At 34.8% G+C, this 16,128-nt stretch overlaps 1 protein-coding gene across 3 annotated transcripts in view; it reads left to right on the forward strand.

Moving 5' to 3' along the window:
• LOC123566304 (small conductance calcium-activated potassium channel protein 1-like) overlaps positions 1-16,128 on the forward strand; it is a 275,631-nt gene that overhangs the window by 174,065 nt on the left and 85,438 nt on the right. The window contains exon 1 of one of the 3 annotated variants that reach the window (XM_053550019.1): positions 12,131-12,325. The exons of the other annotated variants lie outside the window; for them this stretch is intronic. The gene's annotated coding sequence lies outside the window, so the exon portion shown is untranslated. Of the gene's footprint in view, positions 1-12,130; positions 12,326-16,128 lie in introns of those variants that run through there. 3 annotated transcript variants of the gene reach the window in all.

A 16,128-nucleotide genomic window follows, 5' to 3' on the forward strand; every position in this document is an offset into this window, starting at 1 on the left:
GTAGACAACTGAATTATGTCATTTTCTGGTGTTTTGTATAACTTGTGTGTGGCATAACATACATGTCCACGAAGCGGAGAACAACATTTATTATTAATTTTATTATTATACCAGATTTATATAGCGCCCTTTTCATGCTAAACTCGTTCAAAGGCGCTTTACATAAAATTATAGCAAACGCACCAGGGCGCGAAATTCATCCTCTACTAGTACAGACACAGAGCGATCTGACCAGAGGGACAGTGAGATAAAGCCCCCAGAACAGATAGAGAGAAATCCTTTTTAGATAATAAATTATGCGCATCGAAATGCTGGTGTAACTTCTGGTTCTATATGATCAAAAATATACATGTACAAGTTTCAGGTTGATCACTTGGATAGCCTAACAATATTTTCTATCTCTAAGAATTAAATGGGCAGTTTTGGTTAGAATTCCGCGAATATTGAATATAGATTTACTGAACTGAAATACGATGTATTACCAAAATGCGAGTATTAATTAGTTAAATCACAGTAACCATTCTCGAAGAAAAACTTATTTATTCGTTATTGAAATTTAGGTCTCTTAGTGTACTCATGTTGTTTAATCCCAAGCTTTGTTTACGAATGTAATTATTGCGTTTTGACTTTGAAGTTGATTTTGACAATATCATCTCAATGGAAATGATCCAGATGAAATATTTTGTATGCGCTGAACTATAGAGAAGTGTAAGTTGTAAATTTAGCGACTTGGAACTTGTAGAATTTCAAATATTGCTTCTAAAACTCAATTACACCCCTAACGTTGCAAGTTGAAACTATCCCATGAGTCATATACAACAGTCTAATAACCACTGATTTCTTAGAATTTATTTATGTTAAAGGTATGATTTAAATTCTTAAAATGTGTTTCTTATTACCTTTATGTTAAGTGTGAATTAAGTTTTCCTGGACGAACAATCCGTTTCCAAGTCGTCTTCGCGGCTTTTAGAAATTTTGTTATGCCTTAGAACTAGTTGTTTTCACCCCAACTTTTCTTTAACACCTGTCAGTATCAGAGCTGTCTAATTGAAGTTTCATTTTCTTGGCGTGGTTTTGGTAAATTGATCTCCATATCGTCGTCTATTTTTTTCTGCGTCTCCTGGAATTCCTGAAATAGCAAGAAATACACGCCTTCCGCAATGTTCTAGCTCGTCTGTCTTCAGTCTTGTTTTGAGTTGTGAGGGGAGGTCTTCTTTTTCAGCATTATGTTTGCAAATTTCTTTCTTGATTCGGCTGCATTCTCACTAGTTTGGGTACTTACTTCACATTTATGTTCTTCTTTAATTTTAGATTTAACAGCTTCTTATAAATTAAAAATAATCAGTACTGAGATCGTTCAAATCGGCCTGTGAAAAAGCCGCTTATTTTTGGTATTGAAGTGCGGGAGTGGGGTGTGTGGTGGTGGGGGCAACAGAGTTCAGTTCGGTGTCTTCGCTATCAATCTTGGAGAAATCTGTAAGCTCGAAGTATGTTACGTTTGTTAAGAGATTTCTCCTTTTTGGTTCCTTGATTCTGGCCTGATGATTACTGACTTCATGAGCTGTGGCCTTCTTTGACTAGTTTTTGGCGACATGAATTCCGCTACTGACGAAACTAAGTGCAGAAATATTTATGTGTTATGCCCGGATCTCCCTACATTTTAAAGTTGATAGCTCATGCTTATATCGTATTTGGGATGGTATCTATTGTCTTCTTGGACTCTATGCCATCTTGTTTCAGGGGAAGTAAGTTTTCAATTTATGCGATATTTGTTCTTCAATATCTTTTCAGCCTAGGTCAAATCAAGGAGAAACATTTTTATAACACTTTAGAGTCCAAAATTTTTCTACTTGATTCTACAAATCGTTGTCAGAATGGTTTTTTTTTCTATGCAGTCTAGGTCAAATTCATTACTGGGTTACTTTAGGTCTTCAACGGCGTCATAGGTCAAATGAAAAGAATACAGTATTATCACTGTAGGCCATATCATGCCCATAATCTTCATTTAACTTTTTACAGAATGTTTCTCTGTATACATTTTACGTTCAAGAAGCCACATTTTATATCAGTCCTCATTAGTCTTGACCGGCAATCTTATTAAAATCATCACATATTAACGCTAAGCAATGGATCTGGAGACAAGCTATAGATGGTCGCGTTCAGATGACCTTTCCTCTAGCGAATCAGGACTTTGCTTTCAACATTTTGAAAGTAACAGTAGAAGTTAAAAAGTCTATATTTAACCTGGAATTTCTAGTTTTCGATATGTGATTATCACGGGTTTAAAATTCTTTTGTCATTACCCTCGTGTTCTTTCTTTGCGAAGAAATAAAATGATAAGTTTATGGAAACATTTAGCATTTAGGAAGATTGTGTACTTTGGTCAGATTGACTTGCCGAAAAGATGTGTATTATTTGGAATGGTGTCATTCAGGTAGAAATATAGGTGACCAGGTAATTTTGACGGAATAACTTTGTCATATTATGCATGATTTACAAACATCATAGTCAGAATGTTCGATTGATTGAAATAGGCCAAATTAGAGGTTATCTGGGCTTGAGGACTAGATCAGCTGAGAAATACAGAGCCTTTAGTGCCCTCTTGTTTAATAAATTGCTATTACGAAAAGGCCATTTATATCTGAAATCAGAGTAAGATTTTTAAAGCTCTGTAAGGCTTTAACTTACGTTATAAATAAGTGTCTAAATAGAGAATATGCATTAGCTACATAGAAAGAATAGCACTACTTTGAATGTCACATATGAACTTGTATACAACAGTTTAAATAAAAGGAGGTAATTTAAACAATGGTCTACTAAGTTAATCTGTTGCAATTTTATGAGAAAACATGTATCGAAAGTAGGATTTAACAAGAAAAAGATAAACATTATGTTCATTACAAAAATTGTGTCAGATTCATCAAAAACGTCGTCATTATGGCCTTTTAAATGAAAGTTAAATTCCACCACACCCTGTGCCTATTTGAAAAGTTAGCAAGAATGAAAGTTGTTTACTAAAATCAACACAGATCGAACTAGTCTTAACTGCTCGTTTTACGTAGTATTATTACCCAAATGTCATTAACAACCTTAGCGTTATATGTCATTACGCCCATCTAATGGTCCTCGAATTTCAGCCTAATGGTTAGGTGAGACATTATCGTTTCATGTTGAGTAGTGTTACGCGGGTAAAGTAATATGTGATATTTTTCACAACACTATCACATTTTAGCACTAAGTTGCTGCAAGACATTTGCTTCTAACTAAGCTTGAATAACACTTTCAGCAGTAAATCTTATGTACTGAGTAAGTGATACCATTTACATTCCTTTGAGGATTCCTCCGGGGCTTTGTGTATTTCTCTTCTTTTGGCGTTTCATTTTAGCTGTATAAATGGAATGACAACTAGATAATTTAGAAGACTTATCATTGGAAATAAATTGGAAATAACATTAAATTGCTTGCAATAGCATGTTTCGTCAGCTTTTACATGCAGAATCTATTGGTAAATTGCAGAAAACGTATATAGATACGACAGGCAATGAAAACTTAGCATAATTATACATGATATCGTATTTGCTTGTGTGGCATTGAGTCTATTTTGTCAGTAGTTTCACAGAACATATATTAGCATATCGACAAATTTCAACAAAGTCCCGGATCCACCAAATATTTAAAGAGAAATAACTGTTCATTTGGACCACCTTATTTTTCCTGTGATGTAGAAACGTTGCGAAAAACGCCGTACACAGATTTACGGTGAGTGAATCAAAACACAAATTTGATAAAGTTTGCCTGCTTATGCTTTTTCCGTGGCATTCAATGATAGTCTTTTTCTTTGACACTTTTATAATTTGTATAAAAGCATTGTACTATACAAGGAATAACATTGATTTACGCGTTCGTCTAGCATGATTGTTTGTCTGCTTTTAGCAAGAAGCGGAAACTAACGAATCTTAGGAATTGTCTGCTCCTCCCAAATTTGTACATACCTTCGTATGGATATGCTGACCAATTGCATTTATATTGACACATATACTGTTTTCTGAGGTTCCAAAGTATGTCTAGTATGATAACCAATACATAGTGTCTACAATAGAATGTGTAATGTCAATAGGATAATGATACTCTTAAAGTCGCCATTTTGTTATACTCAACATAAAGACAAACAACAGATAAAAAGTTCCTGTAAACTTCATGTGCTCATCTTTCTCTGATCATTTATTTACGTGTTTTGCAAATATCCCATAATCAAGTTAAGTGTTATTTTTCTTTACTTCCCACTAATGATCATTACATTTCTGCTTAATGGTTTGTCGAGACATAATTGCGTGTAATAATTGCTAAATACTGGAATTTTGTATGCTTAAGCAGTTTTGTCAGAGTTATAATGATATCTGTTGCAACAGAATCCAAAAACATCAATACACATCAGACAGAAATTCGTCCCTTATTGCATTTGCTCTTTCATATAGGTTCAAATCATGACTAAGACAGCAGATGTGATAGCGTAAATTCAACTTGGAACCAGTAATATATTTTTAGAATTCAGAAATTCTTTCTTATGGCAGTCTATTTCAAGCAGACTGCTATATAAAAGGAATACAAAATTATTTTTTAAAATATATTCAAAAGTATGATCAGTTGCAAAATGACGCTTGCAAGAATTTAATTGATACTTCATTTCCGTCACATAAAGTAAGTAGAAAGACCTAACGCTAAACACATATGGCCAACGATAAAATGAAATGCAGCCTACAGAACATTTTGGTGATTTGTCCATTGAATATTTCCAGCAAATGGACAATAACATAATTTGAGAACAGCCAAGAATTGGCACGAGAGTTATAATCATCACCGGATGTGATCTTCGCAGGGCAATTAAGATGACGTGAGTGAGACAATATTGCTGGTAAATGTTTCCTCAGCATTCACAGCAGATACACAAAGAGGGCCTAGGGCTAACTTATAAAGAGGCATCTCCAAAATGCTTAAAAATAAGATAAACCAAAGACACATATAGGCCTACCCTTATCTGGTTACATATTCGATTTTTTGTTGTTGGGTTTACGTCGCACCGACATAGTTTATGTCATATGGCCACTTTCAAGCTTTAGTGGCGGAGGAAGATCCTAGGTGCCCCTCCGCGCATTATTTTATGACGGACGGGCACCTGGGTAGAACCATCGACCTTCCGTAAGCCAGCTGAGTGACTTCCTCACATGAAGAATTCAAAGCCCCGACTGAGACTCGAATCCACATCGGTGAGAGGCAAGTGATTTGAAGTCAGTAACCTTAACCACTCGGACACAAAGGCCCCTACATATTCCAAAGGTTAAGTAGTCAGAATGCCTGCCAGTGGCCAGTGACTTCGGAAAAGTGACCTTTCAGACTGACGAGCATTCGGAAAACTAGGCGGACTAGCGGGTCTTTGAATTAGCATGCCTTTGGGAGAACAACTAAGCGGGAGTGTGTTGATATCGGCGTTCGGGCTAGCGTAACTTAGGACCAGTTGTCTCTTTGACTAGCAGGTCATTACACGTTTTGTCCTTCGGACTCGATTGCGGTTACCACCGTTAGTGGTATTTGATAGTTTAAGTTAGCAACGACCCTTCACGCTCCTTAGCATTTGCTGGAGGACAAAGAAACCTTGAACTGGATTCGATGCTTCTTAAGAAAATAATAGCAAAGTAAAGACTTGTTCGTTAGGAGTAGGAGAGGTACTTGTTGTAAGCGACATTTAAAGACAGCTGTTTTGATAAGTTAGTATGTCTCTATTGGAAAATCATTTTGAAGCATAGATCACAGGCCTTCAAAAAATGGCAGTCTCGGTTTGATTAAGCATATCAACACCCATAACGCCCTTAGGACACTGCTTTAGCTGAATTGATACAATTCTCACCACCAAGATGACAAGTGACTGTTTGATCCACTAACTTTCGTTTTAGTTTGCAAGACCTTGATTAATTATTTCTTCGAAATCTAATGCAATAACAATCTTTATAGTAATGTAAAATTTATGGTCTAACGTTTTCATAACATAGATGTGCATTTGTATCGTTGTTAAATGACATCATTTCTAAGATGGGTGTCAAATGATTTTTGTCGCTTATATACGTCAGTGACCTTGCGACTTTTTGAGATTGGATATTTTAAATTTGCTCGCAATTCTGTTAATATCGGTTATGACCATCTGTATACGAGGAATCTTTCCAAATGTACGTCACACTTAATTTACCCATCATACAAAACTTTTTTACTATGATAAAACAATTAAGTAAAGTAAGAACTGACTTTTAAGATCGGTAGTAGAAATTTAGCGGTGTGCCGTAACCATGAAAACGGCTACAGAAGCTGGTAATCGCGGAAACTCGAAAACTTTCTTTTGTCATATTTCAAAAAGTAATGGTATTAGAACCTTGATTTTTTCATATTTTCATTAAGTTATAAATACCTATTGTTTGCAGTGATTATATTCTAAATATCTTATTTAATTTGTTAATTGTCGTCAGCACGTGCATTCTTTTAATCAGAAAATGTTTTCTGGACTTAATTACAATTATTGCTAATTTTTGGCTTGAAAATGTTGTATAATACACATGCAACTAAAATTCTTAAAATTTTGATACGTAAGTCTAACATCATTTTATATATTAATGCAGCGGATTACATGCCATATAAGCTATTAATTTGCTTCCTTTTTTCAATACATATGGACAATGAAGTTAATTAATAATGCGTTAAATATCGGCTTGGAATATAGAATAGATATTAAAATATATGAAAAACAACAAAGTTTATTTAATTAATTGTTGGAACACATGTGGATAAATTGTTTGTAAATTTGTAAGTTGTTATCATCAGCATTGGTATGTTATCAAGTACTATTTATTTTGTATATAGACCGGGTGGAAAAATAAAAAGAAAATACGATGTTTTTGAAAGAGTATGTCTGTATTTCTTTCATGCACATTTGAAGTAGCAATATACATCCTCTGCATGCGGTTACGAAGAAAATACATATGTTAAAGTGACAGTTTGCAAAAGGATGATCAGTAAATGTTATCTTTATACATTTTCATTCCGGCTCCATTGCTTCAACAAGCCGCATATTTCTAGATATTTTATATACAAAACACTTTACAGTTTATTGACAAATTGAAAAACAAAATGAAATCCAAATGATCGTTTTACTATGATGACTTATATTCTAAATATTAAAAACATACATATACCATCATCTCGTTTTAAAAAGAAAACAGAACGTAAGTATAGGATTATGTGTAAGGACGAATTTCAAGTGTTAATGAATAACTGCGGATGGCCAAACCCCGGATCCCCTCCACCCCACGCACTACCACTTACTCAAATGAGCAATCTGAATAAATCCTAGACGTCTCAGTGCTAGGATTTATTCTTTATTGCAACTTTGTTCGACTGTTCCGGTACTTATCAATATGCACACTATATTAGAATCAATTTGCTTTGAGTGAAAATACCGAAATGGTACAATGTCACATTCTTCATTTGTTTCATATAAACAATTAAATCTTGAAACTTCATTTTCAGTGCTTTACAGCATTTCAATGATATAAAAACACATATATAGCCATAAAATATAACATAGTTTTCTCACCAAAAATGAAAAAATATATATATTGAGATGCTAGGTTACAAATATTAAAGAAACATTATCTGTCTGAAAAACATCACCATCTGAAAATACTTCCATGAAATTTGTCATTTAGCGATAACCCGTATACATGTAGACATGGAAATCCACAGTGAAAGTGATCTAGATCTTTTCTCAATACAATAAGCAATACAGCTAAACTAAAGCTATAACTGTCACATCCTTATCTGACTCATATACAAGATCTCATCAACAACATGGAACTACATTTTGAATTGCAAACACAGATCATCTAACATCATCTTGCTTGGCGAACTTCTCTTTTCGTAACACTGGGGCTCATTGTCCCTGCGCAATTAGTGGGGACCGATGCGCTATTCTAACTGCCAAATGCTAAATAAGAAGTTGTTGATGCTAAATGTCAAAAGCTTAATGTTAATGTCACATACTTAATGCTAAATTCTACATACAAAGTACTATATGCCGCATACAAAATGCTAAATGTCATAAAAACTCTACATGCAGCCACAGGAAAACATTGCAGCAATTACAAGACAAAGACTGAAGCACTCATGAAGTCCTTCTCAATGGTTGAAGACTCGGCAGAAGAAAGCTCCTCAGTCGTCTTTCTCACATATGCACTGTCTGTTATGGAAGTTCTGATCAACAATAAAGCTCCGCACTAGCCAGGAGAATACAGAGCCTGAGTATAACCTGCAAAGTAGCACTTCAGTGGATTATATCCATTGTGGACTTGCAGGCAATGAAGAGGCAGACAAACTGGCTAAGCTAGAAGCTCAGTCAGAACAACCAAAAAAACCTGTATGTTACAAGAAAAAAGTCAACATTATCAAGGCACTAACGAGACCAAGGATAGAGGAAGATGCTTTTCATTTCCTTGATCGGTTTGAACAAGTGATGTTGGTCAGGCTTCGCTCGGGGCACAACAAGCTCAATGCTCACATGTACAAGAAATACAGACTGGCACCATCGCCAACTTGTTTATGTGGTGAGGAAGAACAGACTGCGGAGCATATACTTCGGAGATGTAAAAAGGCATGGCCATGAGCTGCGACTTGGCTGATAGATACAACAATGCAGCAGAAACTGTATGGAGGCATTGAGGATCTGCGGCAAACTACAAGTTTCATCAAGGCTACTGGTCTGACAATGTAGTTGCAAACGAGAAGAAGAAGATAAAAACAAATTCTTTTTGTCAAATGATAAATGGTAATTCTCAAATTATCAGTCTTTGTGATCTTTATCTCTTCAACTAATAAATGTAACTTTTACTCATTTGGAAAAAAATAGATGTCCTGCCTGTCTGCTTTAAAGCAGTTACGTTGAAGATGTTACAGGGACATGGAACCGAAACATTTTGCTGTAAAATGTTTATTATATAATAGACTAAGATATATTACAGATACAAAGTTATGTAACGAAGGGCAATGATTTTATAACTGATATATTCAGCTCTTTATTTCAATGGAAACTTAGCAATGAGCATTTTGACATTTATTGTTTTAACAAAAAAAAAACATTAATTTTATCTTTGACAATTACCGTTCGAAAGCCAATTTTTGAAATTAAGCAGTTCGTAAATAGCATTTTTTTATTTTGCATTAACATTTTTGCAGTTACCATTGCGCATTGATCTTCAATAGGCATATCGCCTTTGGTTTGTTGCATTTTATATAAAGTATTTGGCATTTTGCATTAAGTGATTAGCATTTAGCATTAAGTATTTGGTGTATGGCATTAAGTTATTGCCATTTTGCATTAAATAATTGTCATTTAACATTTGGCTATATTTATAGCGCACCGGCCTTCGATACATATCAATGCCAAATGCCATATCCTTTGTGCTAAATGCCTATAATGATTGTCCAATGACAAATGCTACTCGTCAAATGCTTTAACTTTGTGAGTAAATTATCCCCTTACACTAATGACTGTTACTTACACTAATGACTGTTACTTTTAATCATGTGAAAACATATGAATGTTCTATCAGCCTGATTTGAAGCAATAACATGTACTGAGGGTTAAAGATGACATGATCGAAACTTTTCACTCTAAAATGTTAAGAAATATTCTTAATAGTGACAAAGTTATGTTACAAAGGCCAATGACTATTTACAGGATGCATTTATACACTGATATTCAGCTCTTTACCTGAATAAGTACTTAGCAGTACGCATTTGCCATTTATTGTTTCGAATTTAAATTAACAATTATCATTTATTGTTTGACAATTACCATTTCACAGGCAATATTTGACATTAAGCATATAGCAAATAGCATTTTGCATAACTGTCATTTAGCATTTGGCAATTAGCTTGACACACCGGCTTTCCTTAGCCTTCCATAGTACTTAATAAATGTCATTTCGTTTTCAAAACATTTTGCATAAGGTGTTTGGCATTTAGCATTGTTATCTGATATTTAGCAATTGACACATGGTGCACCAGATTTCCCAAGGTTTCCATATAAACATGTACATTAGCATCACTTTGGTAGAACCGTTCTACACACACTGGAAGTCTTTACTCTAGGCCTAGTTTACTCCCGTTATTGTACTGCTAAACTATGGAGAGAAATCCGGTAATATGATTATTACTATTAAAATTATTATTATTATTAAAGTGATAGAAGTATGAAATCTAAAATACTTGAATTCGTAACAGTAATAGTAAAGATATCAACGAAAATGAGAACAATTTTATGCATGCGTTATAATGTTAAGCGTATCTATACAATACTGACAGGTTACGATGTCACCAAATAGAAAAAAAAAAAAAAAAAAAAAACAAACAATTAAAATTTTATATATGTTAAATATTCCAAGCCGAGATTTAACGAGTTATTCCCTAACTTCATTGTCCATGTGTATTGAAAAAGGAAGCGAATGAATAACGTATATGGCATGCAATCCGCTGCATTAATATATGAAATGGTGTTAAACGGACGTATCAAAACGTTTAGAATTTTAATTGCATGCGTATTATACAAAATTTTCAAATTTTCAAGCCAAAAATCAGCAATAGTTGTAAATAAGTCCAGAAAACATTTTCTGATTATAAGAGGCACCTTGTTGGTTCACAACTGAATGCACGTGCTAATAACTAAAATTGCACGTGCTGACGACAATTAAGAAATTTAATAAGATATTTAGAATAAAATCATTGCAAACAATAGGTATTCATAACATAATAAAAATATGAAACAATCAAGTTTCTTGAAATACGACAAAAGAAAGTTTTCGAGTTTCCGCGATTGCCAGCTTCAGTTGCCGTTTCCATGATTACGGCACACCGCTAAATTTCTACGACCTCATTCAAAACCTCTATTTGTTGCCGAACTGTATTTTTATATCGGTGAAAAAGTTTTGTATGTTGGGTAAATTAAAATCCTTACGGAGGGCTCGTACACACGAAAGCTTCTTCAGATACTGTGGCTCTAAGTTATAGATAGAGTTTCTGAAGTGAATTCTTCGTGAAAAAGAAACCGAGAGGGAGGGAAACGGAGCGGAGCGGAGTGACCGACCGAGGTTTCTTTTTCTCGAATAATTATCTTCAAGGACTCTATCTGACAAAGTGTGAAATCTACCTTTGACCAATCAGAATTGCAGAGGCAGTCGTGTCGGATTCTCCGCCTACCTTTGACTAACAAAAATGTGTCGGCTTCCTTTGAAATACAATGAAGGGATGGTCATTGGTACGTATGCGCATTCAGTCGACGCTCTTCAGTGTGTAGATCTCAAGCTGTTCTTCGAAAATTATTGCTACAGTCACATTGGTCCTAAGGAATAAGAAACCACATTTTTTGAAAAATAACTCGCTCTGATTGGTCAAAAAAGGTAGGTTACACACTATTGATTGTCCAGAGCTACACGTTTTCTCATTGAGCTTTGGCAAGTTGTTCCATTCCCTCAAAGGGGCATTAGTCAACTCATTGATGTTACGCAGCACATAAAGAAGGCCGATGGGTCTCATAAGCTTGTCCAAAATGTGCTCTGGGACAGTGGATTTATGTCAGTGGACAATGCTTGCCATTTCATTAGCGGCTATGTGAGCACGAGTGACGATGGCAACATGCGGACGGGCATTGTCCTGTCGAAAAACAGCGGGAGCATTCCTTCGCATAAACGGAATAGCTTCAGAATATTTAATACATCGTTAATTAGCCTAATGTACGGTACCTAATATAAATACATGCACCCGGGTTGTTGTTATCTGCGAACACAAGTGTAGAAAATCTCAAAAATTATTATTGATAGAAACAAAACTCCCCTCACTTTTAAAACTTAAAGGGAGTTTTATTATAAACTTCGAAATATTCAACGCGATCACCAGTTTTCCTTAATAAAAACACTGGTCACGTAAATGTGAATCATACAGTAGGCCTAGTTATGACGCAACTTTACTACGTCATCGAAGTACTGAATATGTTATGTTTATAATACTGTACATGTAGGGTAGATCAAATAGAATATTGTCTTCGAAGGATTCGTGACTTCTAGTAAAAGAAATGTTTCATTCAGGACTTTAACAGTAATGTGCTACAGAATCATAGATCTTCTAGATTCTAGATTCATATTTAATTTGAAATTTAAATTAATTGAGGATTAGATCTAACAGGATTCAGAAACAAAAGGAACACCTACTAGTCAATAGTTCTTCACAATTTCAAGTAAGTACATCATTCTATAGCCCATCTAGTGACGTAATTATCACTTTCATTTCATAGGTTACGTTTTAACTCAGCCACGTCTGAAAAGTCTGTATATAGTGATTAACATCCGAACATATAAGCTTTAGTAGCTGCTTTACAGTGTGTAAAACGTTAGAAATATTTTAATTTGCTGTAGATCTAGGTAGGTAGATGCATTTATCTCGAGAACAGAAACGTTGTTTGACACGTTCTGCATAAAACCTATAGAAAAACAGCTATCAAATATGTGCAATAGTTCAGTGTGAAGTCTTGCTCGATTTATTCACCAAACTTTATTCCGGGTGTTCAATGAAGAATGTTTCTCATTGCAGAGTTGGTGCAGCCGTTCTGCGCAACCGCGGAATTATTATCAAATGGAATGCACGGCAAAAATACTCATTTTTTGCATGTCCGCACGCATTTAGTGTATAATGTGCATAATATACTGACTAAAGGTTAGGGTTAGAATCACCATGGTTACAAAATATATATATTTAAGGTGTTTTTGTTCAAATTCAGTTAATCCGGTATATACCGGAGTCTGTAATATATCACGGGCGCACCAACTCTGTATTTAGTCACAGCCGTTCATGAAAGAACAAGCACAGAAGATATGAATAGATCTCTCGGAATATTGTTCTTTCCGCCATTAAATCATCACTATGCTAGCAATTATGTCTGAAGGATTGAAGTACCTCGATTACGCCGATGCTTGTGATTCTGTAGGGAGTACAAGAGTCACGGATTGGGACTAGTATTTTTACTGCTGAGTGCTCTCAGCTTAGAATTAGTTTAATCAAATTTTATTGCTTTTATTTACATTCATACTGTGTATATATCAACATGGCTAAAAATAAGAAAGTAAGGCTTCTTGCAACATCGGTTAGCTGCCCTTCAGTTTTTAGATGTTCTTATATATCTTTCACAGAAATTTCAGATTTCCACGCAAAATTTGGCTATTTTTTCCTAGTCCCAGTCCATGACTCTAGCTTTCTCCCATAGCCCTCCCGTTTAGCTCATTAGGGAAAGCGCAGATTTACGGATCGCAGGTTCGTAAATTCTATCCTTAGGCGAGGCGTATGTTCTCTGTGACGATTTTATAATAGACTGTGTAATTAGTCATTTCGCCCTCTACTTCCTTGTCATGTAGAGAAGTTGGCAGTTACTTGCGGAGAACAGGCCAGTACTGGAGCAGGCGCCATGTTCTCACTAAGCCGAATTTGAGATAACAGAAAAAAAATCAGCTTCAGAGTTGTTTATATGCTGATACGGATGTCTTGACGCGACCATCAGAAAATACAAATAAAGTCAAGTTATGGTCGCCAAATGTTTGATACCAAGTTTTACTTAACTTCAAGATTATACTCCAGTTGTGACTGACCATCAATACTGAATAGTCATTAGAATATATAAAGTCATTAACTTAACATTTGATTTTAAACATGTATAAATGACAAATATATAGCTAGTTTCATTAGTAAACTCAGCTGAGACTGAAAATGTTTTTAGAACATGAGGCCAGGAACCTACTAACAGAATGCATGACAGTAGAATTCTGGCAAACATTATTCTTCTTTTTCTTTTTTCTCATTCATTGAATATAATTGAACACATTTGACAGGTGTTACACCTTGTGCTTCTAATCAAATAATGGTATTCTATGAATAAGGTCGGTTTTGATTTAAATTGTGCAGTGTGATCAATATTTCGACGTCCAAGTAATATAAGGTCGTAACAGTTAGTTACTACCTTTTATGACAGTCACCAGACTATACATGTTCAGTAACTTCATTAAAAGGGCCATAACCTGAACATAAAAATCATAGTTGTGTGACCCTGCTTACTTAGCCAAAATGACATTTTGTCATTAATATAAGATCGTACTTACGGCCCATTTCTTTGGTCAGATTTAGAAATGTCTACTGAAGGAAAGGGTCGCATTTGCCACTTGCAGCCTTTTAAGATTGGATTTTAGGTGCTTTCGGATACAACCATTACATTGTTAATAACCAGTAAGATGTAGGTACGATCTTTTATTATTGACAACTATAAAGTTAACAGGTTGTAAGAAGCAGATACGACCTTTTATTATTGACGACTATATAACTGGTCGTAAGAAGCAGATACGACATTCCATTATTGACGACTTAGTAGTTAACAGGTGGTAAAAAGCAGATACGACCTTTTATCACCGACGACTATACAGTTAACAGGTCGTAAGAAGCAGATGCGACATTTCATTATTGACGACTATATAGTTATAGTTAACAGGTCGTAAGAAGCAGATACGACCTTTCATTATTGCGACTATATAGTTAAACAGGACGACGATATAGTTAACAGGTCGTAAGAAGCAGATACGATCTTTCATTATTGACGACTATATAGTTAACAGGTCGTAAGAAGCAGATACGACCTTTCATTATTGACGACTATATAGTTATAGTTAACAGGTCGTAAGAAGCAGATCCGATCTTTCATTATTGACGACTATATAGTTATAGTTAACAGATCGTAAGAAGCAGATACGACCTTTCATTATTGCGACTATATAGTTAACAGGTCGTAAGTAGCAGATCCGATCTTTCATTATTGACGACGATATAGTTAACAGGTCGTAAGAAGCAGATACGATCTGAAGCAGATACGACCTTTTCTCGTTTTTTGAGATTACCATTTTTTTGCATAAGTCAGAGAGAAGTATTTCTTAATTTCTTCGCCATAATAGGCAGTGTTGCTGAATGCACTTTGCAGTCCAATTTTCCAAAATTAACAAGAAGTGTGAAGTGTCCCGGTTACCCCATTTTACCATTTATAATGAGCACTCATTATACTAATGAAGTTAAAGGGAAGTAATATAATTGCTATGACGTGTTACAATATTGATACACGTCACAGAAAACTAACTTTAAATAGTCAGTATTAATAATGCACAATGCCAATAAAACAATTTAAGCGTAATGGAATAATGTGTATGTCAATAATGTCTTTTGTTTGTTCTTTTACGTCAACCTGATACAGTTAAGCACATAAGCTTTTAACGAAGGATATAAGCTTTTAAGGTAGTTCTGCACGTTTGATAAACCGGAAGTGATGGCGTAACGCCATTTTTCCGGAAAACGTAGAATGAAGACTGGATTCGGCGTACGAAAATAAAATCATTTTATGAATTAATTGCAACCGGTGAGTAAATTTATTACAATGGCACTGTTGCTATATTTGTAAAGTCAAAATATGATATTAAAACATATCACACGTTAAATAATTCAAAATAACGTCTTAAAATTAGCGTGAAATGTCCGGTACTTTAATCATGGTCAAATATCTCAAAAATAAGCACACGGACCTATACATTTTATTTCATCAAATTATAGGCCATGTATTTATTTACAACTGTGAGAAGTTTCATCAAAATCTACATTGTAGAAAAATTTCTATTCGCGAAAATGTTATGAAAGTTATGATTTTCCCATAGACTCCCACTATGAAATATTGCGTGAGGTCCCTATTTTTCAAATCAGTCTAGCAAAAATCAAGCACACGACCCTATCTTTTTATTTGCTTAATTTTCTAGGTATATTCTGAAGTTTTGAAAAATCAGTGTTTAATCAAATTCTACATTGTAGAAATAATTTCGATCCAAACGTGCAGAACTACCTTAACGAAGGAAGCTGACCATGCATTATTTATTAGAACCACCGAATTTACGTTAACCAGCTGGATGGTTTTCCAAAACCTCTTAGAATAGTGTATTAAATGCCTCCTTATATAAATTACCGGTC

The sequence above is a fragment of the Mercenaria mercenaria genome, chromosome 8 (genome assembly GCF_021730395.1).
Source record: "Mercenaria mercenaria strain notata chromosome 8, MADL_Memer_1, whole genome shotgun sequence".
NCBI classification, from domain to species: Eukaryota; Metazoa; Mollusca; class Bivalvia; order Venerida; family Veneridae; genus Mercenaria; species Mercenaria mercenaria.